Genomic DNA, 27,664 nt, shown 5'->3' with positions numbered 1-27,664 from the left:
TCCCAGGCAACCACTGATCTGCTTTCTGTCACAATCCATTAGTTTGCATTTGTTAGGAATTTTATATAAATAGAATCATACAGAATGCACTTTTTTTTAATTTGGCTTCTTTTATTTGGCATAAGGTTCATTCATGTTGTAGTATATATATGTTTTTTTCTTTTCTTTTTTTTCCTGCAAAGGATTCTATTCTATGGTTACACCACAGTTTGTTTATCCATTCATCTGCTGATAAGTATTCGGGTTGTTTACAGCAGTGGTGGGCTACTACAAATAAAGCTCCTATGAACATTCATGTACAACTCTTTATCTAGACAAATGTCTTCATTTCTCCTGGGCCAGTATGTAAGAGTAGAATGTTTATATTATATGCTAGGTGTATGTTTAACCATCTGTGAAACTCCCAAATTTGTTTCCAAAGAGGATGGGCCATATTACATCCCGCCAGCAGTGTAGGAGTGTTCAAGTTCCTCTCCATCCTTTCCAGCATTGGTAGGATCAGTCTTTTTATTTCCTCAATCTGATAGGTATGTAGTAATATCTCATTTGGGGTTTAATTTGTATTTCCTTAAGGACTAACAACGTTGAACATCTTTTCACGTGCTTATTTGCCATGTAAATATCTTCTTTGGCAAAGTATCTATTAACACTTTTTGCCCACTTTTTAATTGTGTTGGTTGTTTTCTTATTGTTAAATTTTGAGAGTTCTTTCTAAATACTAGACACAAGTCGTTTTCAGATTTGTGCTTTGCAAATAGTTGCAGTCTGTGACTTAGCTTTTCATTCTCTTAATAGGGTCTAAAATTTTTATCTTAAGTCTAATTCATCAATTTATCCTTTTATGGATTGTTCTTTTGGTATTATATCTGAGAAATCTTTACCTAACCCAAGGTAACAAAGGGTTTCTCCTATGATTTTATAGTTTTAGGATTTACATTTAGGTCCATGATCCATTTTGAGTTAAATTTTTATGTGGTGAGAGGTTCATTTTTTGTGTATTGGTCTACTGTGTCTGCCCTTGTACCTCTATCAAAATCAGTTATCCGTATGTGTATACTTCTATTTCCAGACTCTCTGTTCTATTCCATTAATCCATTTGTTTGTTTTCATGTCAATACCACATTGTCTTGATTACTGTGATGGTTACTTTTACATGCCAGTTTGGCTAGGCTATAGTAGCCAGTTATATAAGCAAACCCTAATCTAGATGTCGCTGTGAAGGTTTTTTGTTTTCTGGGGGTTTTTTTAGATTTTTTTTGTGAAGGTATTTTGTAGTTGTGGTTAACATCTACAATCAGTTGACTTTAAGTAAAGGAGACTACCCTCAGTAATGTGGGTGGATCTCATCCAATCATTTGAAAGGTCTGAAGAGCAAAAACTGAGGTTTCCTGGATGGGAAATTCTGCCTCAAGACTTAATATTAACTCCTGCCCAAATTGCCATCCTGCCCTATAGATTTCATACTTGCGGTCCCCACAATCATGTGAGCTAATTCCTTAAAATATATATATCAGTCAGTGTTCTCTCCTGTATAAATCTATCTATCTATCTATCTATATATAGGTATGTCCCCCTATTGGTTTTGTTTCCCTAGAGAACCCTGACTGACACAATTACTGTAGCTTTATAGTAAATCTTTCAATCAAATAATTTTAATTCTCCAACTTTGTTCTTCTTTTTCCAAGTCTCTTAGTCTGTTCATATAGTAAAGCAAAGAAAGAAAAGATGACATTCTGCTGAGTGTTCAGGAGGGATGTCCAAAAAGAAATGGTCTGACTTGGATCATAAAGTTGGGAGGTTTTCTACAAATAAACCTAGTAAGATGGGTGTTATTCCCTTTCAAGAGAAGGAAACTGCTTGAAGCAAGCCCTCAAAAGAATAACTTCTCCAAAATACTCTGGAAATTGGAGTTATCCAGTATGGCTAGAGGGTAAATGATATAAAGGAAGAAAGGGCAATATGTCTGAAAACATGTCTTGGGTTAGTACCCTTTCATTTGCAGATGAAGAAACGAATTCAAACTGGCTTCTGGCTTCCGTATAGAAAGGACTTTGTTAATACAAATAACTGAACAAGGTTTACAGCTTCAGGCATGACTGGTTCCAGAAAGCTCATTCACTTTCTTCCCCCCACACCACACCCACTGTCATCCCTGCTTTTTTTCTTTGTGGTTCCAGTCACAGCCAGGGCTTCTCCATTAGGTGTACCCTGACAGCTACAGGCTTATATTACCTGTATAACTTACAGTTAAACAAAAACTATCCCAGAAGTGAGTCTCATTAGTCTAAGTGAAGTTACATATCTACACCAGAACCAGAAACTGTGTTTTAGGATACACTGACTTGCTAGACCTGGGTCATGTGACCATCGTTGACGGGGGAGAAATGTAAGGTGGAGGACAGAGATGGATGTCAGTGGAATTACCACAACCTTCTCAACTTCCTCTCTCAGTGACAAGTTTTTGCAACTTTGGCATTTGTTTTTTTCATTTCATCCTTAAGACCTTCTATTGACTGCTGCTTTCTACATTGCTTCTTTCCTATAAAAAAAAAAAAAAAAAGTCTGAACTCCCACTTCTTTCCCCTGAAGTATCTGTACCACAATGTGTGTTTCACCACATTGTGTTGTCCCTGGTTGTCAGTTCTCTCCAGTTTATTGCTGTCACCACTGGAGTTTGCAACAGCTTTCAATTTGGCTCCTTTGTGAATCTCATTAATATGCAGTTATCACCTCTCTCAAGACCATTAACAGACATTAACAAAAACCAAATCTAATGATGAAGTCTGAAGATTCTGTGGCAGTAACTCTTTCACAGGAAACTAGAGAACTTGACAGGGGAGGAATTTGGGTAAGAAAATGGAAAGGGCCTCCTTTCCCAGCACACAGAGTTTTCATTAATCCCAAAAGGAGACATTGAGGGGAAAATGAAAGAACCACAGTGTAAGGATAGAGAGATAGAAAAATATATCCAGCATCTGTTCCTGTAAATTTAGGGTAAAAATTACAGCCATGAGTAGCTGCAAGGTTTAGAGTCTGAGGTTACAAACTATGGTTTAAATGAGAACCCAATGAGCAAGGCTAAATGGGAGCAGTTGACAAAAAATTTTAGCTGTTCTCCACGTTCTGAAATATTCACTCTTTGGTCTTAGAGGTGTGTCAAGCTGCGTTTTTCTGGGTTGGTGGTTCAGTTTTAGCCTGAGTGTCACTCAGAGTATGATATCCTTACCATTGCTGAAAAATATAAGCTTCTTCTGTTGACCTACAGTTGGAATTGTTTTATGAGTTGGAGCTTATCCTGTTCTAGTCACTGTCGATCTTGACTGATCTTCATAATCTTCAAATCCATTGATTCATGTGTATTATCCTCTCTCGTCTGGACTACCACAGCAGCTTGCTAGCTAGCTGGCCTCCTTACTTCCATCCTGTGCTCCACTGCCCATTAAACACACAATCCCTTCCCCTTACCAAAGTCAGCAGGAACCTCTCCAAAACACAAATGAGATATCACCTTGATTTTTTCATAAGTGAATAAACTGAAGTGCATAGAGGAGGCATGTAGTACGGCAGACACTGTCACCAGTGCCCTGCTTTGTGTATATGGTAAGAAAGTAAAAAGCAAAAACCACTGAATGGATTAAGGATATGACCCTTTGAATGTAGTTTGGTCATGTGCCTACTTCTGTCCATTGAGTTTCCGGGGGGAGTCATGTAAGTTACTTCTAGGCTGGAGCATTTATGACCCAGGGTAAGGGCCTCCCATGTTTCGGGAGTGGTGACAGAGCCTCCATCAGCTGGTTTTCTACGGGATTACAATGAGCAGAGCTTCCCTGCCAATCTGCATTGAACGTATAAGAGTAACCACAACCTTGTTGTTTCAAACCACTAAAATTCTAGGGTTATTGTTTACCAAAGCATAGCCTAGACTATTATGACTGATATAGATGTTAGAGCTGGAAGAAGGGTGATATTGTAACAACAACAATAAAAAAACCCTCCAATGCGACCCCCAAAATATGTGACATTGGCTAATTTATAGACCAGGTGGTAGGTGGTAAGAAAACTGTTGTTGGAGGCTGGGAAGTTGACAATCCATGTTATTTAATGGGAAAGCATTTGATAAAACTGTCACCTTCAGTCATTTTGGAGGCATATCATGCACCTAATTAATTTCAGATCCATGAGAAGAGGTTGGAAAACAGAATACTGTAGTGTGCACTGGTTTTAGTTGGCGATATGTAGCAAGATGCTAGAGAAGACTTAAAAATTCAGGGACTAGAAGGGTTGCAAAATCAACTGCTTCTCAATTCTTAACCACAAAAGATAAGAATAAGAAAGGCTGTGATCAACAAAGGCTAATTAAAATTCAGCCTTATGGGGAGGATCAAATTGAAGGTATAGTCATTATACACAGTTGTTAAAACCTCTGAATGGAGTAGAGTGTCTTAAAGATTCAGTGAAGGGTGGGGTAGCCAGCAAATAAAAAATAAAGATGTGACACTTAAGTCTAGAGATAGACATGGGAGTGAGAAAGAAAAGAAAGAGCAAATATGGAAGCCATCTTTCAGAAAGGACTGAGCGTGTGGTTAGCAGCACATAAAGCTAACTGAAATCCAATATATGGGGAGTTTCAGGCCAGTGAGTTTTTGAGAGTTAAACATCAAGGAATCATGGGCTTTGACTAAAAAGATGGTGACTGTTAAGACCTGGGCTTCTAATCATCTAGGGCAGGAAGTAAACTGGGATAAATTCTCAGTTCCCTAAGAAATCATATTCCCTAATGCCTATTTTAGATGTAGTCAGAGGGATAAAAGAAGAACATCCCATAGTGTGGATACAGAAGGGATAGAGAAAAATGGATGGGGGAGCTCTTTCAACCTGATCAATCAAAGATTAATCAAAGTACATTTCCACTCCAAGCAGGGGGCCTCAAAAGGTTAACCCAGTAGGGTTCAGAATTTTTGCAGGCCAGTATTTGCTGTGTGTCTCCATTCTTCCTTTTTTTCTGAATGCGGTGTTTATTGAGGTTACCACGCCCCTAGTTTATCACTGTGAATTGAGGAGTGGGGACAGATCACTTGGCTTTTTAGTTCATCCCTCTTGAGATAAAAAGATGCCACATCCAGACCTGACATAAAAATTAAAATGGGGGGCTTCCCTGGTGGCGCAGTGGTTGAGAATCTGCCTGCCAATGCAGGGGACACGGGTTCGAGCCCTGGCCTGGGAGGATCCCACATGCCGCGGAGCAACTAGGCCCGTGAGCCACAACTACTGAGCCTGCGCGTCTGGAGCCTGTGCTCCGCAATAAGAGAGGCCCGTGCACCTCGATGATGAGTGGCCCCCGCTTGCCGCAACTAGAGAAAGCCCTCGCACAGAAACGAAGACCCAACACAGCCAAAAATAAATAAATAAATAAATATTAAAAAAAAAAAAATTAAAATGTAAGATACCATGAGGAAGGGACTTCTATGCTTCATTCAGAGATCCTAGACTTTGAATTTAATACCTGACTTGGGATATTTCAGCTGTCTCCTTGGGGAGGGGATGATTATGTTCCGCCATATTAAGAAGGCAACACTAATTTTGGAGACTGAAGCCAGACGCTAGCAGGTGTTTCTACTGCTGGCCAATACTCAGCTCACCTTTCCTTTGGAGACATAGAACATTGTACTTCTTCACACCCTTGAAGCTAGACATGGCCATATGATATGCCCTGACCAATGAATTGTGTCCAGAACAACTGTGAGCCAGAGTATTTAGATGACAGTACAAAACCCTCTGACTCAGCTCCTTGCCAACTGAGATGACTGTGGATAACTTGAGACATCTTATGCCATGTAGAGGAAGGAGGCTGCAAAAACCTGGGTCCCTGAGTGACTAGAATGAACAGAGGTTTTCTGCCAACCTGATCTGGACATGCAGTGTGAGTGAGAAATGCCCTTTTGTTTCAAGCCACTGAAATTTTAGAGCTGCTTGTTATGTAACATAACCTTTCCTATTCTGAAGGATACATTTACCTTTCACAAAGGCAGAAAGAAGCGGTGGAACTAAGATGTAAATTCAGTTCTGTCTGGCTCAGAGTTCAAAGCTTGGCCACTACCTCACTGTCAGCTGCAAGGGGATTACTAAAGCCAAACCTTGAACTAGGGCTGATGAGTAAAATTCAGCACTGTATAGCTTCCAAAAAATTAAAGCATGAAGATGTTGATAAAACATAATGGGGGTGGGGGAGGACAGAGAGGGAGCCTAATACGATTGATCAGACAGTTGGGGAATGAAATTATAACACTTTACCTGGATTAGCTTATTTTCCTCATGTGAAGAAGACGTAAGTTGGACATACTTAAAAGAGATTCACTCAGGGAATTGCATGAGAATTAGCTATAGAAGTAAGCATTAATTTATTATGTTCTACACAGAAGGTTCTACAGCAAACTCTGAGTGTCAAGCAGCTGTTTGTGTATAGTGAGGGGTAGGATGGAGGTTGGGGGTAAGGGGGCCAGGATGACAAGTGGGAAGGAAGGAATTGATAATAGTTTGAATAGGTCAGTGAACCAACTTTAATATCTCTATTTAATCTTAGACAGAAATTGCTAAAAGGACTATAACAGTTGAAGTTCGAGCTAGGAATTTTAGCTATTATACAATAATCAAGAAATACATTTAGGGGCTTCCCTGGTGGTGCAGTGGTTGAGAGTCTGCCTGCCAGTGCAGGGGACGCGGGTTCGAGCCCTGGTCTGGGAGGATCCCACATGCTGCGGAGCGTCTAGGCCCGTGAGCCACAATTGCTGAGCCTGCGCGTCTGGAGCCTGTGCTCCGCAACGAGAGAGGCCGCGACGGTGAGAGGCCCGCGCACCGCGATGAGGAGTGGCCCCCGCTCGCCACAACTGGAGAAGGCCCTCGCACAGAGACGAAGACCCAATGCAGCCAAAAATAAAATAATTAATTAATTAATTAAAAGAAAAAAATTTTTTAAAAAAAGAAATACATTTAGATATTTGTAGAATTTGTGTACTTTTATATTTTCCTTGAAAGTATAACATGTTTGATTCTTACTTTGTTTACTTAATGTTATCTGTTTTAATAAACTTTTTCCCCCATCACTATAACAAAGGAACTTTGTAATTATAAATCTCTGTAGGAGGTTGAGCTTAATGTTGTAGTCTGGAATTCCAGAGATTGGTAAATCTTGATGAGACACGTTATTACTTTACTGACATCTCGTGGCCATGTAGCTTAATTGCAGGAATATTTTTTAGTGTGGCAAGTGAAATGTGAAGTTTGATCTCCAAATCACGTCTGCAATTGCTTTCTAATTTCCTTATTCTTCTATTTATTACTTTCTTTGCCATATTTAATATCATTTTCTCTAGCCCATCTTTCTCTTTTTCCCTTTTTCTCAGATTCAGCATTCATTTATGATCAATAATACATAACCTATATACCCAAGGTACCCAGCACATTTCTGAAGGGAAAAATCAGAGAAAACACTGAGCCTGCCAGAGTCCTGTATCCAGGATTTCAGAGCTTCCCAAACACATGTAGTAAGAGATCTACCAGAACTTCCATTCATTCATTTATCTAACATTTACACAGGTCCCACCATGTCCAGGTATGATATGAGGTGCTGAGAATTTTGAGACAGTAACTGCATTACTTGCCCTCATGGACTTTACTACCTTATAGGGAATAAAATTAAGAATTTCAATATAGTAGGAGAGGGTAATCATATATCACTCTGGAGCATCCCAAATGCTCAAACCGTACCCTTGCAGACATTTTTAATCACTTTCACCTGAGCATGAAGCTGTTAGGAACAGCCCATGTGTACATTACACAGAGAAACCCATCCTAGACCTGCCTCTTTTCTCTCAGTTTAGGTATACTCAATACAGGGTTTAAAAAATAATGTATGTAAGGTTCTTAGGTCAGTACCTGGAATTCAGGAAGCACTTGAAATATTAGCTGATGCCATTCCTCCATTTGTGTACTTACTAGACTCTATGCCAGGCACCATACTGAGAGCTGGGGATACTTAAATTAAAAGACAGCCCCTGGCTTTAAGGAGTTTATGAGACTAGTGGAGGGAATCAATATGAAATGAAATAAATAATTTCAACGCATGTGGTCATTGTCAGATTAGCAGATAGGAGTAGGAGAGGGAGGACTAAGTTAGTCTGGGGAACCAGGCATAGCTAACCTTTGAACTGAACTATCAAATATAAACTAGATTTGCCCAGGATACCAAGAAGAAGGGAATTCTATTAGAAGGCACAGTATGAGCAAAAACGTGAGGTGCAAGAGCACATGACCTATTCAGGGAACTACTAGTAATTTAGGATTACACATGCATAAGGTGCAAGGAGAGAGAAGTTGGGACAAAGCTAGAAAGGTAACAAGACCCACACCAGGAAAGGCCTTGCAGGACATACCAAAGAAATTAGAATTTGTATGGTAGACCAGGAGTGGTTCAGACTGGTGGCCTGAGGGCTTCACAGCTAAGAGATGTTTTGTTTGGTTTGCACAGAGGTTTGAAAAGCCACATACCTAGGCAGGTCACAGTGCAAACAGCTGAGTGTATATTGTTTTACCAGTGGTCCATACCCTGAGTTTGTGTTGCCTGTAGGTGTCTGTGTTGAAAGCCCAGTTCAACCTGATGGATGATAGAAAACCACTGGAGAGTTTTGAGCAGGGGCATAGCATGATTATATTTGTTTCTCCCTAGTGGTAACATGGTACATGAGATAGGAGAACTAAGAATTAGTGATAGAGACCAGTAAGGGACTGTTAGAATAGTCCAGGTGTGAGAGCCTGAACACGGGCAGCAGCAGAGGGCATGCACAATAGATTGATTTAAGAATGAGAAGAACTGGCAGGACCTGGTAAGTAATTGTTTGTTTGGTTAGTTGGTGCTTTGGTAGTGAGTGGTAGGCAGTGAACAAGAGGGAGGAGCCTAGAATGACTCCCAGGTTTTTAGCTGGGGCAGTTGAGTAGGTGGTAGATGGAGGTACCATTCCTAGAGAGAGGTCCCACAGGATGTGAGGGCAGGTGAGGGAACAAGGTCATGTGTTAGGTCTGGGCAGGTAGCGTTTAAGGATCATGGTGGACATTCTGGCAAGGATGGTAGTTGGGAAGGATCACAGACCAGTAACAAGTTATGGAGTTGAAATTGGAAGTGGAAAGGTTCTCAGGCACCAAATCCACACATCTTACAACTCACAGAGAAAGGTCCTCAAGCTTGGAGTCAGGATAAGAATCTACTAGCTCTTGCATGGCTGCGCCAGAGTTATAAAAATAACAATAGTGTTAACAGTAGTAACTGTAATATAGTAGTTGTCTCTGATGAAATTCTAATTATGTGTGAGGGCCTGAATTGTTTCATTTATTCCTCGTAACAACCTTACATAATAGTGTGCTTATTGTCTCCATTTCACAGATGTGAAAAACTGAGGTGTAGAGAAGTTAAATAGCTGGCCCAGGTCACATAGTGAGTGAAGGAGTGGAGCTGGAACCTGTCTTCAGAGTTCCATGCTGGTTACCACTCCATTATTCTGGCAGCTTAAGCAGGCAATGTAATACGAGGGATACCAGGGAGGTTGACTTCTTTTGATACATTTCCACCCTTTCCCCCAATCTGCACAAGTGCCTGAAATTTTAATTTTGGAGATGTATTTCTTACGGTCTAGCTGGTTTATGATGAAAATTTTCTTAAATCTCTTTATTCAGGTTGAAAAACCTCTGGGAGTTGAAGATCTGGTGTGAATTTACAGAGGTTCTCAGCCTGACTGCATTTTAGAATCGCCCTGGGTTGGTGGGGGGGGGATGTTAACTGGTCTGCGAAATCCCCCCTAACACACAGATATACGCCATATATATACATATATATATATAGTTTTAAACAGTGATTCAAATTTGCAACCGGGGTTAAGAACCAATGGAAATTCAGTAAGATGTAAATTCTCAGTGAAATGCAAATCAGAGACTCTGGGCATGGGCCCCAACAATCTGTGCTTTCTCAAGCCTCCCGGGTGACTCTGGTCAGTCCTTTGGTGGAGTTTAAAGAAGAAAGACTAAAACAGGTACAGGGAGAGGATCCAGCCTTGGGCACTGGAGGGGGAAGGGAAGATGCTGAAAGGGGAGCCTGCCAAAAGCCAAACTTCTGTACAGTTTGGAAAGTTTGATCTGTCCCTCCCCACGTGTGGACTTACTGATGTGTCCGTTCACCCCAGAGGGTCTTGGGCAGAGTTGATTCCGCTTCTCCCAGGAGTATCTGTGGGGAGGTGACAGCAGCCCGCTGGAGAGAAAGGCCAGAGCCTCTTGCCTCCCTGAAGCATCTTCTAAGAAACGTGCAGTTCAATGCATGGCCAGAAGGTGGCTCCACACTCGGTCCCTCCCTTCAGCCTTTCTGGGAGTCTAAGGATCCAGGGTGATGCAGAGACTGTGGGAGTGGGACTCAGGAGATCTGTGGGTTGGAAGGCTAGGTTAGCCAGAACTTGTTTTTTTTTTTTTTTCTCATAGTTTTGAGGGAGAGGAAACAGATACCACTTGCTGGGAGAGTTATGTGAAGGGAGGATGCCTCCTCATCCCCGGTGAGCTAAATGGAACCATACTGGGCCCTCCCCATGCCGCACAGGAGAGATGCTTTGCAAGGGAGTGAAATGTTTTATTGAAGAAACTCCAAGGAGGGAGGAAAGAAGCCCAAGCAAGGGGAAGCCTGACAGGTGGGCAGATGGAAACAGCCCCTTTCGTGCATGTGGCTAGAAGCTGGAAGTCCGTCCCTCGGAAGGCATAGCAGCTGTCCACAGATCCGGGATGCCTTTCATCTGCCTCCTCTTGGCTTTGGACTGATGGGAACTGAGAAATCCACAGCCATCCTGTGAGAAATAGAAATGGGGGCCCACCTTCAGGCTCCACTCAGCTGATAGCAAATGGGACAGAGCCCCTGGAGTCTGCAAACTGGGGCCTTCTATTCAATTTTGCCACTTCTGTAAAATGAGGATAAAAGAGATCTCTTTTCCTGAGTGGTTGTGAAGATTGAGGGAAATTATGTATGGGAATTGCCTGGCATGTAACAGGTATTCAACAAATGTCTCTTCCATGCTCCTCTTTCCCAGAAGTTCTCAACAGCTCTATAGTCAAAATATCATGGACTAGTCATTTATTCCTTAGGTCAGTTTTCTCAAGAGAAAAAACAAAAAGGAAGTAATGAGACCCTCTTCTCCTGGGACAATAGGAAACCACAAATGCGAGCTCCCAATTAAATCCAAGGATTATTAGTTAGCAATAACTGTACTTTGGATAAACTTCTCAAGTGCTGATATTGCTACTACACAAGGATATTAATGAATAATAGGTAAACATATCTTTTCGTTTGACAGTTTACAAAGCTTGAGGGCCATTTCAGTGATCATGGCTTGTACTTTTACAGGTCTTATCTTACCCAGTTAGATAGACATCAATTAAAAATTTATTAAGCATGTTAAATAATATTGCGAGATATAGATGGACTCCCTGAGTTGCCACCATTACTTTTAGAATACATCTAGGGGCTATGGGAACACAGCCCTTTCCCACATAGTTCTAGAGTCACCATGTTTTCTACAACAATAATCTGGTTAAATATTCCCTCCACAGAAACATGTGTATTGAAATGTTCTCCAGACCCCTCTTGATCGCCAAATGTAGAGGAAGCGTCAGTCTTTATCCCACTGCTGCTCTGGCCGCATTTGTCACCCTGGACCTCCTTGCGGACCCTTGGTGTGAGTGAGGCTATTGGCTCCTAGCTCTTATCTCTTTTAATGTCACTTTTCAGCTCCTCCTTGGCCTCCACTCCTCCTGCACCTTTCACTCCTAGGAGGTTTCACCCTTCACCACTCTCTTTTCACTCTATGGGCTCCACCTTAATTGACACCATCTTTTCTCTCCTGGATGTCCTCACCTCTCATACTCTGATGCCTGATACAGCAGAGACAGTAATGCTCACCACAAACAATATTTGTTCCTTTACGTTTCCCAGCCCCTGCATTTAGGTGGGGCCATGAAACCATCTCTGGCAGTGATATGTGAGCAGATATGATGTATGTCACTTCCAGCTCAGGGGGTAGAAGGCCATGCGTGATTCTTTAGTCTGTCTCTTCTCTTGCCAAGGTGACTGAGGAGGACTTGTGTTCTAGATGCTGAAGTTACAAGATGATACAACTTTGTCAACTTGGGTCCCTGGGTGATGATGTAGAACACAGCCCCTGAACAACACATATTTGACATTGTAGTATGATTGAGAAATAAACTTTTGTTTTTGGCTTAAGCCACTGAGATTTGGGGATTGTTTGTTACTGTGACATAACCTATTCTAGCCTGACTTCCAAGTCTAACACCTAGCCAAATGTTGACACACTGCGTTGATAAATTATTTTTTAACAAATCAAATGAATCTCTCTAGCCCAGACTGCTTCCCACTGTTTCATGTTTATTCTTTCCAGTCTGCTGCTGGACAAATCCACTTCTCTGAATTGCCCCTCTTCCAGCACTCCAAACCCCTGCTGGCAGTGCCATAGTTTCTCCAGTCATTGAATCAAGAAACACAGGTATCAACCGAGACATTTCCAGTGGCAGCCACTCCACTTCAATCTAATCACTAAATGCACCTAAAAATACCTCCTAAATATCTCTTCAGTCTCTTCATCAGCTCTATTTATTTAAATATTTATTTATTTATTATATTATTTATTTATTTATTTTGGCTGTGCCAGGTCTTAGTTGCAGCATGTGGACTTCTTAGTTGTGGCATGTGAACTCTTAGTTGTGGCATGCATGCGGGATCTAGTTCCCCAACCAGGGATCGAACCCGGGCCCCCTGCATTGGGAGCATGGATTCTTACCCACTGGACCACCAGGGAAGTCCCTTCGTCAGCTCTATTGTGACTTCCCTAGTTATAGAGCTCATAATCTCTTGTCTGGAGTAGTGGAATCGAATCTTGAACACTCTTCCTACCTCCTGCCCTGCCCTCTACCCATCAAATCCAGCCTCCCTACTCTAGGCAGAGTGAATATCAAAATTATAAACCTAACTCTGCTTAAGACCATTTACGGCTCTCTGTCATTTACAGGATGGGGTGCAAGCTTCTTGACTTGTCAGAGAGGCTTCCTGGCACACATGACCTGGATCTTACTTGCACTTTTAGCCTCATACCTTGCCTCTCCCCCACTGTCTTTTCCATGTAATACTACTGGATTACTTGTAGCGCCACCCGCATTATGTGGTCTCCCGCCTCCTCCCCCAGCTCTGCCTGGCTGGATCCTATGAATTCTCGAAGACTCACCCAGGCATCACCTCTGCCAAGTCCCCAACCCTTGTCTGCCCCCACCCCCCGCGTTTCCACAGCACTCAGTTTTTTTCATCACAGTGGTAGTGGTTCCATTGCAGTCCATAGATGTGAAGATGAACACGCTCTACCTTATGGCAAGGATAGGCCCAAAGATCTTTCTTTGACTCTGTCAGGACGTGTTTCATTTGGACATTACTGGGTTCTAGATCTCTGTCTGGTAGGGTCTCAGAAAAATACACCCGAGGAGTATTCAGTATATAGACTTCCTTCTTTCCATCCTTCCTTTCTTCCTTCTTTCCTTTCCTTTTTCCTTCCCTCTTTCCATCCCTTCCTTGTTCCTTCTGGCTTAGGGGTCAGAAAGACTGGGTTCAAATCCAAGCTCCACCACTTATTAGCTGTGTGACCCTAGAAAAGCTTCATAACTTCTCTGAGCCTTATTTTTCTCATATGGAAAATGGGATAGTCATATTCCCCATAGAGATATTCATCTCACTGGATTAAGAATTAAATATATGGAGATATTAAATATGTACAATAATGCCTGATACAAGGTAAGCATTCAAATAAATATTTGCTAGTATTATTACTTTCTTTGACCCGTTCAATGAATAACTAAATAATAATCAACATTTAATAGCAATTCCTAACCTTGGAATCTCAGTTAAGCCGACTGGTCTTTTGGATTTGGGCCCAAACCCCCTATTCACGTGCCCAAATCCCGCTGTCTAGATGCTGCAACCAACATTCCATACCAGAGTTTCAGTCATTTGACTTAAGACTTGTTCTCTCTTAAAGCACAAATACCACATAAAGTCTTATCAATCATTTATAATGCCCTTATTGAAGTAGTCCCAGACAGCCCCAGCTGGAGATAATAATAACTCATATTTGTATGGCACTTTGCAATTTACAAAGCACTCTCACATACTCTTGTTCTTTTGATCCTCAGAACAGTGCTGTGGGGTAGGAGGTACAGACATGATTAACATTGTTACCATTTTAGAGAGGAGAATACTGAGACTCACTGAGTTTGGGGCCCCAGGTTCCCACAGCTGGCCCGACACAGACCTGGGGCTCACTTTCAGGTTTTGTAGTTCCTGGTCCAAGCTCCTCCCACTCTGTCATGCTCATATAACCTCTGAAACCCGCTAGCAGCAGTATGGGGCTTAGACACCCTACATGCCTAATACAGAGCTGTGGAGGCTGGCAACTTATGCTTTTGTGTTAATGAGTTTAGAGACTTGGGGAATGTCGGGGACTTTTGAGATGACCTGTTCAAGAAGCCAGGACTGGAATCAGATTTACTGAGTTCATACTCAGCTGTATCACTAACTGATTAATCTTGAGAGGTATTTAAATTCTATGTGCTTTAATTGTATCACCTATAAAACAGGGCTAATAATAGTGGTCAACCAGTAGGGTTTTGGGGGGGGTCAAATGAAAGCATTCATTTACAGCCCTTAGTTAATGAATGTTAGCCGTCATCACTAACATGTTCAATCCCAGCTGGTAAGATTATTTATAAGTTCAGTGCCCTTTAAAAATGTAAAAGACCAGGAGAACCCCTGGACCCACCTCCACATTTTATAGGCAAGGACACTAAGACCCAGTGAGCCATGGTAACTTGCACAGCTTGGAAAAGCAGAGACTGGAATCCAGACCCTTGAATCCCTAACCAGGATGTTTTACCATTTACTGTGAGCTGCATCCTCTACTAGGTCTGCGGGAAGCTTATTCAGTCATTCAGCAAATATTTATGCCTAGCCCTGAAATAGCCGCTGTGGTAAATCACAAATGTTTATCCTGTATTTGGATTGGCAAGTGTTAAGCAACAACAGCATTTAAATCAGCTGTTTAATTGGTAGAACAATTTGTATGAGGCCATTGGTGGAATGCGTGAAGGATGTGGGAAAGGAAAGGGTACCACTAATTAAGTAATTTAATGATTAACAAGCATTTTATTGAGCTCCTAATTGGGTCAGGCATTTTACTAGGCTTCAGAGATACCTGGTCTCTACTCTTTCTTTTTTTTTTAATTAATTTATTCATTTATTTATTTTTGGCTGCATTGGGTCTTTGTTGCTGCACGTGGGCTTTCTCTAGTGGCGGTGAGCGGGGGTTACTTTTCATTGCAGTGTGCGGGCTTCTCATTGCGGTGGCTTCTCTTGTTGCAGAGCACAGGCTCTAGGCGCACAGGCTTCAGTAGTTGTGGCACGCAGGCTCAGTAGTTGTGGCTCGTGGGCTCTAGAGCACCAGCTCAGTAGTTGTGGCATGCGGGCTTCGTTGCTCCATGGCATGTGGGATCTTCCCTGACCAGGGATGGAACCCATGTCCCTGCACTGGCAGACGGATTCTTAACCACTGAGCCACCAGGGAAGTCTGGTCTCTACTCTTAAGAACCTCACAGTTTAAATGGGATGATATACGTGTAAAGAAATAATTTCAACATACTATTTTTTTAAAAACCCACAAGAAAGGTGTTGACAAGTACTGTGAAAGCATAGATGACTATGGGAGCACTAAGGAGATTATTTCTAGGTCTGCCTTGGGAGGCGAAGCTCCAAGAAGTAACATTGGAGCTGGGTTCTGAAGTACAAATAGGAGTTCGCTAGTTCATAGTAGAAGAAGCCACTTACAGGAAGAAGAATTAAAAGGTTTTGCAAAGGCCTAGACAAAGAGCATGGGTCACTGTGTAGGGGACTGGAAGGCTGTTGTATGGCTGGAGTTTGGGGTATGAGCTAGACTGTGTCAGGCAGAATCAGGAGAAGCAGGTGAGGCTATATCACAAGGGTCTTAACTTGATTACTCAATATTGGAGTTCGGATCTTATTGTGTAGAAAATGAGAACCTGGAACAAATTTTGAGTGGAAAAATAACCAGGGAAGATTAGAATTTTTTCCTTTATTCCTGTGGGAATTTTCTAATATTTCTGTAATGAACATGGATTACTATGATCATCAGAGGAAACATGTCATTTCAAAAGAAAGCAGTTTCACTCTGGTATCAGTGTGGAGGATGGACAGTCAAAATCAAGAATGGAAACAGAAAGCCCAGGTAGGAGGTTGTTGCAGTCCTTCAGACGCAAATTGTTGAGAAAATGGATCAACGTTGGAGATGGAGGCAAGTGAAGGTACCTGAGAGAATGTGAAAAGGACGGACTGGGGAGGGAAATGAGTGGATATCAGGTGGCCAGAGAGGAAGGGGTCCAGCATGACTCCCCAGAGGGTGCTGGCTTGAGACTCAACACAAGTGTCTAACAGCTGCTTTGGAGGCAGGAGATATACGGGCCCCAGGCTGAACAGTTTCTCCCCTGTGGACAGAAACTCCATAATAGCAGAAATTCCATAAAAGCAGGATGATGGAGGAGGCTGGGCCCTGACCAGATAAGAGATAAAGGACCACATATTCCTCATTCTCGAAATCAAGGAGACCTCCCCGACTACACATGTGCAGAAAAGGTCCCTGGAGGCCAAGAAGGGAGGGGGCGCCACCTCATAGTAAATGATGTCAACTACCCATAGGCCTCTTTGCTAGAATCCATCTTGGCTAAGAGATGGGCACGCACACAGGGGAGGACCCTGAGATATACCAAATACGGACTCAGAACCAGGCAAAGCAAGGTGATTGGTCAAAGGAAACCTGCAAGAAATGCCCCATAAACGTGATACAAACTACCACAAGGGTGCAACTCTGTCTCTAAGCCCACCCATGTGTCTATCCACATGTACTGTACTCTTTTTCCTCCTAATAAACACTTTACTTGTTTCACTACTCTCCGTCTTTGTGGGAGTTCTTTTCTGCAAAGCCGAAGGGCCAGGGCCTTGTCGCTGGCCACTGGTCCCTGGTGATCTAGTGGCTAGGATTCAGTGCTCTCACGGCCGCGACCCAACCTCAATCTCTGGCTGGGAACCAAAATCCTGCTTCAAGCTGCTGCAGGCCGAGGCCGCCTGAGATCAACTTTCGTGATTTCTCTGTTTTTAGCTAGACCAAGAATGCCCTTAGGACACAGACTTCTGTGTTCTGGGGTCTCTCTGCATGTCTGGTACAGAGTCCTACTCCTCTCTGGCTCTCTGTGCTGACAGACTTGAAGGCTGGGGAGCTTTGGAATATGATGGATTCTGGTTAGAGCTGTCAGACAAATTGAGGCCACCAAATTCAGTTTGAACTTCCTATAAATAATGAATAATTTTTTAGTATAAGTATGACCTGTGCAATATTTGGGACACATATTTTTTAAAAATCACTGTTTATATGAAATGCAGATTTAACTGGGCATCCTATATTTTTCTTTAGCAAATCTAGCAACCCTAGTTGTGGGGTGGGTGTGGGTGTGCGTGTGTGTGTGTACAGTAGACAGCAGGAACAGAGCTGTGGGAAAGTGATGGGATATACAAAAGATTAAAGTGACTTTAAGGAGGCTTCATTCTCACAGAGGAGGCAAAGAAGGCACAAAAGACAAAAAATGGAGAGTCACACTAAAGGGAGGCAGGAGGGCAGAGTGACTTATAAGAGAGACCTTCTTAAGATCACTGGCTCCCCTTGTTCTCATTCCATCCCTGGAAGCAACAATCTAACAGCCTAGCTCCTATGTAACTAACTGCTCATGGACAGAGAACGTTGCTGATCTCGGGACAAGCTCTTTCTGACCCACCTGAACAGGAAGTAGAGGACATTATTTAGTGCACGGGTTTTGTGTTCAGATAGTCTGGCTTCAAATTCTAGCTGCATGGCCTTGGGCAAATCACTTACCCTTTTAATCTGTTTTCTTCATATGTAAAATGAAAATACTAAAACCTACCTCAGAGACTCCTTTTAGAATTAAATAGATGCACATGCAGTGCCTAGAACCTATTGATAAGGTACTATTATCATTATTTTCTCATAATAATAATAGTTCCTTACCTTCAGAGACCACTTCAGTGTTCTCACATCCTTTTTTTTTTTTAAATCATATCCTCACCATAGCTCTGTGACATAGACAGTACAGGACAAGTTTGATTGTTCCCATAATATTGATTTCTTAAAAAATTGACCAGTTTGGCCAAAGTCACAGTGGAGTAGTTGGTTAGTACCTGAAGCAGAACTCCTAAACTGATACAATATTAGGACTAGAGGGGAAATGGGATCATCCCGTGGTTCTCAATGCAGGGCATTTGGAAACATGAGGGCATTTTGATTGTCCCTGGATGCCTGGAGGTTCTGCTGGCATCTAATGGCCAGCCTGGGGCACTAAACATTCTCTAAGTGCAGGACAGCCCTGGCCCCAGATGCCAACAGCTCCCTGTTGAAAAACACTGATATTCCTACCTCTTCAATGTGCAGTTGAAAAAACTGAGGCCTAGAATGGTTCAATGACTGGTTCTCCATGGCTTTCACATGGGAGATGATCAAAAACTGCTTTTACTCCTCTACCTGGTGAACGTGGTCCCTGAACATGTCGGCTTGGCCCTGGGAGGAAAAACACCACTGGGTTCCAGTCTGTGATGCACAGCTGACCATGTGGCCAAGAGCAGTTCCCTGTTCACCTCCAAAACTCAGGGTCTCCCATCCAGTACCGGGTGGTGCCCCTCACCCAGATGTGATGAGGACGTACAAGGAGCCTTCCAAATGCCTCCCAAGTAAGGCCTTCATCAAAGGTAGTCAGACTTCCCAGACCTATGGCTCTGGGATCCTCATGGGAAATGTCAGCATGAGAACTGGGGATCCCGGGGCCTGAGCCGGCTGCTGGTTGGGTGGGATTGCTCGGCAGCACTGCCCAACGCCCCCTTTGCTTGAGCAGCACCAGGTGTGCAATTTACAGCTACAAGTGGTCTTAAAGTGCACGTAGTCCAAAATCAACATCTTATAGGCAGTGCTCACAGACGAAGCAGTTTGCATGTATTGCCCCATTTAACTGCCGGCAACTGTGTGAGATAGGTGTTTGCACTCCCACTCACACACGGAGGAAAGTGAAAGTCCAGCACATAAGTGAATTTGCTAAAGTCCCAGAGAGGGAAGTGGCAGAGGTGGGATCTGAATCAAGGTCCCTCAGATTCCACATCCACTCTACAGCTTTCTGGAAGAACGCGAACACAGGAAAGGGACTTCCCCAAGGGGGCCCCCTGCTAGAGGTCCTGGCACTCCAGCCCTTCGCTCCTGTTTCAGCGTGTTTTTGGCCAAGCCGCACTGGGTCCGGCAGGGATGTCAGGACAGGGCAGTGGGTGTGAGACGCGCCCCCAGCCTTGAGGGGAGGTCGCCCAGAACTTCCCTTACAGCTTCCATTCCCCACAAAGGAGCTGCACTGAGGACGTGATGGGAATATTAAAGCCCCCGCCTGCGGGACTGGCCTCCCTACCCGCCACCCGGAGCCGTGGAACTTCAAAGCCAAAGGAAGCGCGTGCGGAGGGGGAGGAGGTGTACATCTCCGCCGCCCCTCGGAGCTGCGAACATTCGCGGGGCCCCGCCCGCTCCCTCCAGGTGTCCGCGGCCCGGCTCGCTCCGCCCCCACTGCACCCCGGCCCCGCCCCGCCTGCTGGCGGCTTTCCTGTGGATCAAGGTCGGGAAGATGACAAGCCTCCTGACTGATAGATACACGGAGACCTCGCTGGTGATTTATTGGCTTTCTGCACCTGACGAGAACCACTAGGCCTATCTGAGGAGGGAAATATATGGGCTTTCCTGACTCCAAGTGGCAGCCGCGGGCCGAGCATGTGATCTCAAGCTGGGCAGGGAAAGCGGAGCTGTGCACCGGGCTGTGTTTTGTAAGCGGGCCCAGGTCATAAAAATGTCAGCACGCGATATATTTCTTGCGGGGGGATCCTCTCTGGGCCATTGCCAGCGCCTTCTCTCCCGTGGCTAGCAGCCCGAGCTGGGTGAGGGTGTCCCCAGCCGTCTTAGCCCGGGCTTTATTTCGCCGGGTGCCCTGAGATCCTGAGGACCCGGCGGTCCCTCTGCAACACCACCACCACCACCCCCACCGCCTCCCCCGGCGCGACGCTGGGATGGGGGCAGGCGGCGGCCACTGGGCGCTCTGGTCCTTACACCAGTCTGAAGTCTCTCACAATCACATCTGGCGCTGGGGACTTAAGAGCTCAGAGCTGCGTGGGAGTTCTGGACCTAGTACACGTTAGATGGAGGCATGCTAAGCAAGTGACTTAATTCCACTGGATCTGCGCCCTCATCTGTAAAATGGGAATGATGATAACACACACTGAATGTGGTGGGGCAATGATTTATTTCGGAGGTAAAGTTCCAACCCAGCTCTGAAGGATGATGTTACTAGGAAGAGGCCAGGAAAAGGGGCAAGAAGAACAGTGTGGGTGTGGCTAGGAAGTGAAGTTGAGGCTGGGAGCCCAGGGTATGGATTTTACTGTCACCCAATTGTCCTGTCCCCCAATTTGCCACAGTATTCTGTTAGTATACGTAGCAGGGCTTCTCTGAAAGCAGAGATAAAATCTACTTTCTCATTTCTAGGAGTAGAGACTCCGGATCATCCAGGGGATTTAGTTTTTCTGGGAAAAAAAGGAATTTGAAGGTCTTCCTCGGTTATGTAAACCTGGAGGCCTACCATTTTCTGACCTTGGGAGATAAGAGAACTTTCTGTTACTAGGGCAAGGCTGCAAGTCCCTTCACCCTCTGGCATGCAAATCCAACCCTGAAGTGGAGCTGTATGCATTTGTAAAAGGAGCTCAAGAACGTTCTGGGAGAGAAGATGCTGAGGCTGCCAACTCCTGCTCCCCAAGATTTGAAAACAGGAAGACCTGAGAGGGGGACTGGGGTGCCCCCAACCAAGGTCCAGGGACAGAGAGACACACTTGGGCCACAGAAATAAAATTAACTTAAGAAAAAGGGAAGCCTGCTCAATACAATAGCCAAAAGAATTACAGAAGAAGTCTGGTGTTGACATGGCATGGTGTGACTGATGCTAGAAGCTTCTCCAGAATCAACTGCTTGACACAGCAGCCGCGTTTAAGGGAAAGATGGCTGAACACGAGAATGTGAACCTAAAATCTCTATAATCAGGACAGGCACGTGGCGGAACACCACCAGCCTAACCCAAGTTAGCTTCTAAGCTTGGAGAATCGTCAAAAGCAACAAGATAAACAGCAGTAGTCAAGTGATCAGGTCTTCTGTCTTTAAACTGTGAGCCCTCAGCATTCTCAGACAATTCAGGGTGAGGATGGGGGCAAAGAAGAGGACATTGGATTTCACTGTTCACAGAGTAGGTGGGGGGGGGGCTTGAAAAAGAAAAGATATTAAACTTCATTTGGACCCCAGGTTGGTGAAAAAAATTTTATGATTTTGATGAATTCCAGTGGTTTTATCACTAATTGTTCTGTCTTCACTTAAGAGTACGGGCTTAATGAATACTCGGCCCACAATACTCAAGAAATACTTGTTGGTGCTTCTTTCCTAGAACTTCATTCTGCCCTCAACTGTAGAAAGGGGATAATTTTAAATTGTGTTTGCGACAATTTTTTTACATGTCTAAATTGACAACCTGCTTTATTCTTGTCACTCATCTTCCCTCTTTTTCATCTCCTGCCTTGGTCTTGGAAAAAGTATTTTATGGGTAAATGTTGTTCTGGATGACTTCATCTAGGTGTGTGATGAAGAGAGGAAGTGACTGAAGCAGGTAAAGCCACAACGAGAAAAGCTCTAATATGAAATAGGTTTGCACGAGATCAGTCCACAGCCCTCCCTGCATTACACACTGCAGTGGATCTGCTATCCCTCCCCACACCTGACCTCACTATGTGTCCACCCACAAGCAAGGACGAGCACCAGCCCCCGGTGTCCCTCTTGTGCATGTTAGAGAAGAGGCCCTTCCCCAGAGGGCCCAGGATGCTGGGACACATGGTTTAGGGATTAGAACACAGTCTGAATTTCAGCCCCTACTGGTTCCCTCTGCTGGAGGGATCCTTTCTACAGGGGGTCATCCTGCACAACTGTGAGGGAGACCCAGCCCTCAAGCTGCTCTTCTGTGATCAGCCTTCCCCTTCCAGGCCTCCCTGGGGCTCATTGTGGGCACCTAGGGTCCAGAGCCGGGGGATTCCCAGCTCCACCATTCCTAATCTGTGTGATTTGGGGCCCATCAGTTCATCTTCCTGAGTTACTTTCCCCTTTTGTAAAATGGGCGTAGGGTTGGCTCTCTCCCAAGCCTTTTGTGAGGGAAGTATGACTCCCACTGAGAGATAATCTGGATATTCTAGGCCCGCTCCCTCATGTTTCTAATGATAATCCCATTTTATAAGATTGAGGATTAGGAGATAATTCCAAGCCTTTGAGTTGGAAGGGGCTTTAAGAATGAGGAAGGGATGACTGGATACCAGGTGGTCAGGGCTTGCCAATGGCAGGACTTCTCCGTGGGTGCCCACCAGAGCTCCGGTGTCGCCTCAAATCCCCCTACTACAGGCTTCACTGCGGCATCCGCCCCTCCGCTGGCCAGGCCAGCGGTCCCCACTGAGAGCCTCCAAAGCAAGGCGGGGGCTTGTTCCTCCCAAATTCCCCAACAGTCAGCACTCACATGGGCTTGTCACCAAGCAGGCCCTCAGTAACGTGTGCCGGGCTGGGCTGAGTGGCACTGTAGCCTTGGGGGCTGTCAGTGTTTCCTCACGGTCCTCCACTCCACTGCAGACCCCACTGGCAGCTTGGAAATCTTCCCAGAAAATTTAGATGCTGCCTCTTCTTTGACTTTCATGAGTTGCGTGAACACCACAACCTTCCTCATCTTTGTCCAGCCCATCCCTCCTGGACCATGGCATGTATAGTCCAAGAAGGCAGATATCCAAGAGAAGGTGCCAAGGCACACACTCAGTACTGGAAAGTTCTTGGATAACTCTGAAACTCTGACTTAGCATCCCAACAAGAATGGAAAGAGATCTGGGGGCCAGAGAAGAGTCCCAGGAATGGCCTCATGTGTGATTTGAGGACACAGGCACCTGGGAGCGTGGCCTGGGAGAGTCTTCATGAGCCCAGCTGTGAGGAGCGTCCCAGGGCCACCTTCTGAACCCAACCTTCCAGCGCACCTAACTTCCTCCTGAAAAGCAAAGTGGAGAGTAGAACGTTTGAGACGTGGGCTTTTAAGTGAGGCTTACTTGGGGTAGCCAGACTGACGGTGGTGTGACCCTGCGCAAGAAACTTAACACCTCTGACCTTCATTCTTCATCTATTCACCTGCCCCAGAGGCCCAAAAGTACCACAAAATAATATCTATATTTTTACCCAGGTGCTAATACAACTGAGTATTCACATAATGCTTAATTTTCCCACAAGGACATTTTTAGATTTTCACAATACCCCAAATGTTTGTTTTGTTTTTGCAGGCTTTACAGACCTCTATCTGTGGTCAAAATCAAATCAACAAATACATAAATACTTACAAATTCTAAAATAAATGAGTGTAGGTTACCTGATGTTGGTGTGTTTCACAGATGCAATCTAGACTCAGTGCAAACCTCCCCCAGTGTCTACCCTTTGCCTTAAAGGGTAACCAAGGAGGGTCACAGTTCTGAATTCAGATCAGGCCCCATGCAGTTTGAGAGCCTACAGTCTTCCCGTGGCTTCTAAACTATATTGTGGGGTCAGAAATTTTAAGACATTTATCTGTCTTTGCTTCCTATCACAGCCACTTGATATTTTAGGCATTTTCCACCAGGGGGCTGGAATCACGGAGATTTAAAATATTAAAGACAAAAGGACTTTCTAATGAGGAGGCCAGTCTGTGGTTTGGATCTTGGAGAAGAAATCAGGAAAGCTGAGCATACTTCCTCTTGAACCACTGATTCTCTACATAGAAACAGCAGATCTTTTTCTGTAAAGGGCCAGATCATAAATATTTTAGGGCTCGTAGGCCACACAGTCTCTGTCTCAACTACTCAACTCAGTTGGGGTAGCGTAAAAGCAGCCCCGACGATATTACAGCAAATGGATGTGGCCTTGTTCCAATAAAACTAGTTACCAAAATAGGCAGCAGGCCAGATTTGGCTCAAGGGCTATAGTTTGCAGACCTCTGCTTCATACCATCTGCGCCTCTTAGTATAAAAACAGACATACTGAAATATTTCCTATGGCTGAGGCTGGCTCCAACTCCACACCCACCCTTGTCCCTGTCCAACCCCAAGGTTATGCCTTAGGAAGATGCCTTGGGGTAGATGGGACCAGTGTGGTCCACGTCTAGCACAATGCCTGGCACACAACTGGCACTTGATTTATTTTCTGAATAAACAGTAATTTAATTCATTGGTTGATTTCTGGGAACGTGAGTTTGCCGTTTGTTTATCCAAGAGTACTCTCAGTCTCCAGGTCAGTCACCAGCTTCCAATGTCCGACCTCACAGTCAACCTTCTTTGCCAAAGTCAGTAGTAAGAGCAGTTACCTGGGGCTATTATCTGATCAATTCAAATAGCAAACCCAACTGCTTTGGGGACCAGTGTGCTCCAGACACATACTGAGTCCCCTGATCTTCTTGCCATGAACCTTTCCTGTGACAAGCCCTCTCCCATCCCCTGGGGCAATGGCATCTGGGGAATCAGTGACCATATGACGCTGATGGTTTCTAAAACAGCTGGAGGGTCTGCCTGCATCTGAGCGTCTTAGAACATCTTATTCCTTTTGCCCCCACTGGTCAGTCCTGTCACAACTATACTCTTGGTGCCTGAGCCAGGTTTGGAACTGAGCAGAAAAGGCCACTTAACAGAAGGAAGAGGTGCCTCACCATCTCCCATGACTCCTCCATCACCTTTGCCTGAAAGGCACATCTAGATTGAGGGCTGCCGGGACAGACAGATTTCCCGCTCTGCCACATATTTCCAACATTACTTGCTGCCGTGACCTATCATCTGCGACTTGACATGTCCCACACGTGTGGGCATGTTGTACACACTAAGACACGCTTCCTGCATTGGGAGATTTTCCCGGATTGGGGAGATTTTCCTGCTGCAGAAGTGAAGACTGGATTGAGGTATTCAGATTGATCTCAACATCTGTGGGTCTAGAGTAAGTCTGGAATGTCTTCTTCCCTTTAGGGGTCCATCCCTGTTCTAAAGAGCAGCAGTATTTACAATAAGGCCTCAGTCTGGCCCAGGACAGGCCAGAAGGAGAGCTTGCTGCCCCTGCCATGGATGACAGTCGTCTCCCTGAGCAACCCTGGCCTAAGCCTGGCTTTCTCCTCCCCCTTCCACATGGGGGAAGGCTGTGGGCTGTAGCTCACAGCTCACCTGGCACGCCTCCCGTTGATGAAGGGCTGGATGGAGACTCTGAGACAACCTGATGGATCATCTCATAAACAGAGCCCGCAGGAAGGAAAAGAAAATTATGCCAGCAGAATGCACTTATGAGAAATAGATATGTGCGGTGCAGGGAGAAATGCTTTGATATTAAAATTTTCTGTAACTTAAAAAGGCATGAAAAATGATACCGACCACTAACTAATCAACATTCCTTTGTGAATGCAGCTTCAGTTCCTAACCAAAAACACATCCCTGCTATTGTCTTGTCTGGATCCAGATGCAAACATGATTAATTAAGTTTCATGTGAGGAGTGGGAGGGGGATGGTCAGGACGGATGGCTTGCGGAGGATCATTTTTATACACAGGCCTGGGGAGACTCTCTAAGGCTGGGTGCCTTACTCCACAAGGAGGGCTTACGTTCTGTGCACTGACAGCCACAGGGTGTGGTGAGGAGTTGCTCCCAGACCAGAGCGGCTCTCCAGGCAGTAAGGAGAGGCCCTTGGCAGAGTCCGTTGCTACTGCCCAGCACAGCATGGCAGAGTAGCAAAAGCACATGAGGCATCTCGTCAGGAGACCTGGGCTCCACTCTCCACACTACCAAGTAGTCTGGGACTTTGAGCAAGCTGCCTCCGTTTCTGCAGTTTTTGGTAAAATGAAGGGTTGGATTAAATGTTGCTTCAAGTCTCTTCCACGTCTGACTTTTTATTCTGGTGCCTGAGGTCCTTCCCTCATAGCAGCTGTTTATCGATTGATTACCAAGTGTGGCAGCGATTGTCACCTTTGGGCCGAGCAGCCTGCTGATGGTGGGGCTGAGAGGTGCCCCAGGTGGACATCTCTGGTGCCACTGTCTGGACTGCAGAGATCTGAGCCTCATGTCAGAGGCCAGGAGATTTGTTTTCTGATCACGGCTCTGCCGCACCAAACCTGGTGACTCTGAATGAGACATCGGATTGCTCTGCAGCCTCAGGTCCCCATTTGAAAACAGAAACACCAGGCCCAACTTACCCTGGGGTGTCGTAAAGCTGCGTGGTGGCACTCAGTTCTGTTCTTGTGCTAGCTGGTCGGACAGGGCAGTGACACGGTGCAGGACCACGTCACCTCCAGGTGTCTGCTCCCCAGTAAGAGCTGTGGGTCCATGTTCACCGTAACTGAGTGGTTAAGGGGGGGGGGGTCTGGAGTGAGAATGTCTACATTCAGATAAACTCTCCCACCATCTGAACCATTAGGCAAGTTACAAGCCTCCTTTGGGCTTCATGGACCTCATCTGTAAAGTGGGAATCATAATCATAGTATGTACCTCTTAGGATTGTTGTGAATATGAAGGGAGCTAAAACATAAAAAACGCTTATACTCGTGGCACATTCGGCAAGTGCTAAACATGTGTTAGCATTATTATCAAGGGCCCCTCCTCAACTCTGGGCGCCCACCAAGTGTCCCTTTAGTATGCCCTCAGCCGTGTCTTTTCTCAGGGGAGAGTAAGTGGAGCTGACCCAACCTTCAGCTACACAAAGCAGACACATTCATTCATTCATTTAACAGTTATCACTGGGTACCCACAATGTACCAAGCCTCGAGCTAGGCTTTGGGGAGACCATGGTACATGGAGCCTCCAGCTTGACTGAGCTCTGGGCTCACCAGAAGAGCACACAGTGGGTGCTTTCCCTGCATGGTGAGCAGAAGCAGGCTTGTGCATGGGTGAGAGAGTTTTATAAGGTCTGTTGGACCCCAAGGTGGTGTTGGTGCCAGGTATAACACCAAAAGCTTCCCATCAGACTTTAAAGCCCTAGTGGAGGGATTTGAGCCAGAGCCAAGACTAGGGGTGAGTGAACTATTTCATCAGAGGATTTACTGCCTCCTTCTAAAGCCAACTGATTCCACTAGTGTTTACCCCCTATAGATGTTAGCTGGGAATGACCAACTATTTATTACTCAGCCACACCCTCTCAAACATTAGGAATAAATTGCCCAGTTCAAGTTCTATGATTCTTCTCAGTTCCAGAGGAAAGAAGATGGCTTTTACATGTGTGTGATTTTGTCCCTGGGAACATCTATGAAATATGCAACATTCTTTTTTCCTATCTGGGAAATCACTTTGAAAATATTATCTCTAATCCATCTTCATGTTTTCAAGA

The 27,664-nt window shown here is 44.8% G+C and overlaps 1 long non-coding RNA gene across 4 annotated transcripts in view; it reads left to right on the top strand.

Annotated features, from left to right (window-relative positions):
• Window positions 1–27,664, top strand: part of LOC309660144 — a 192,077-nt gene that overhangs the window by 137,070 nt on the left and 27,343 nt on the right. Inside the window, exon 4 of one of the 4 annotated variants that reach the window (XR_014263202.1) lies at window positions 10,516–12,305. The exons of the other annotated variants lie outside the window; for them this stretch is intronic. This is a non-coding gene — a long non-coding RNA (uncharacterized lncRNA). Of the gene's footprint in view, window positions 1–10,515; window positions 12,306–27,664 lie in introns of those variants that run through there. 4 annotated transcript variants of the gene reach the window in all.

This window comes from Balaenoptera physalus (assembly GCF_965194825.1).
Source record: "Balaenoptera physalus genome assembly, chromosome: 1".
Classification (NCBI taxonomy): domain Eukaryota; kingdom Metazoa; phylum Chordata; class Mammalia; order Artiodactyla; family Balaenopteridae; genus Balaenoptera; species Balaenoptera physalus.
Note: the sequence above shows the minus strand (reverse complement) of the source record. Positions and strands in the feature narration are given on the sequence as shown.